Raw genomic sequence first — 1101 nt, forward strand, 5'->3', positions numbered from 1 at the left:
GTTCTGAAGGCAAAAGGGGGTCCAACCCGTTACTAGCATGGTGTACCTAATAAAGTGGCCGGTGAGTGTAAGTGAGCAACAAACAGGATGTTGTAACTTACAAACACTTTCAGTTATCAGAAATATTTCATTCTATTCTCATCAAAATGCTTCAGAGTCACCAAATCAGACTTTTGAGGTTGTTTATACAACACTTGATAAGCCTGATTACCTGACAGATATGAGATGAGACACGGGGAGAACCATAAAATAATTTGCAACTTCACAGAGCTCTGTCAGAGCAAAACCTCTGAAAACTCCACTGCAGTAAGACATCCATCAGTGTGCTGGCAGCCTTCAGCTGTTTACACAGCTTCCCTGTGAACATAGCATAAGTGCTGCGTTTAAGTGGGTGAATGTGCGACATAACGGTGCTCAGATGGTGGCTCTATGATCTGTGCAGCAGATTTTACTACAGTGACCACAGTCAGTCAAAGCAGATCTAAAAACCATCACAAACTTTGAACTAAGCAGAATCCCACACAGCATCCTGCACTGATTGATACAATTCAAACAAAACTGGGTTTTGTTTTGTTTTTACTGAGAGACACTCAGGTAATAACAAGAGTCAGTAGGTGGTCCTTCCTATGACTCAGGTGTGGTAAAAGATATAGCAGACCACCTCTGAAGGTTGTCAGAGTGAAGCCATTTTTATTAAGAACATTCGCACCTAGGCTTTGCACCATCCAAGGACAATTCTGCACTTAATGGCATTTAGATTTTTTAAGATTATAGTTAAACTGATAGGTAAGGCACATGATGTAAAAATAAAACAAAATAAAATCATGAAGTGTTTCAGTTAAACTGCTGTGCCATTCCTGAGTACGAGTATTTTATGATGTCTGTAATCGGCTCACTATCTGTCCCTTTAAATAACTTTCAGCTTGATTCCTCTTTACATTTCTGACTCTCGTGTTGAATTGAAACAGTGCATTTATCTGACTAGTTTCACCTTCAGCCTTTCTAACCACTAACAATTTCTCAGCCTGACCTGTTTATTTCCTGAATATGTGGCTAAATCCAAAGGCAGACCATTACAATCTCATCTAAGCATAATTATAT

Source organism: Austrofundulus limnaeus, unplaced genomic scaffold, assembly GCF_001266775.1.
Source record: "Austrofundulus limnaeus strain Quisiro unplaced genomic scaffold, Austrofundulus_limnaeus-1.0 Scaffold71, whole genome shotgun sequence".
Classification (NCBI taxonomy): domain Eukaryota; kingdom Metazoa; phylum Chordata; class Actinopteri; order Cyprinodontiformes; family Rivulidae; genus Austrofundulus; species Austrofundulus limnaeus.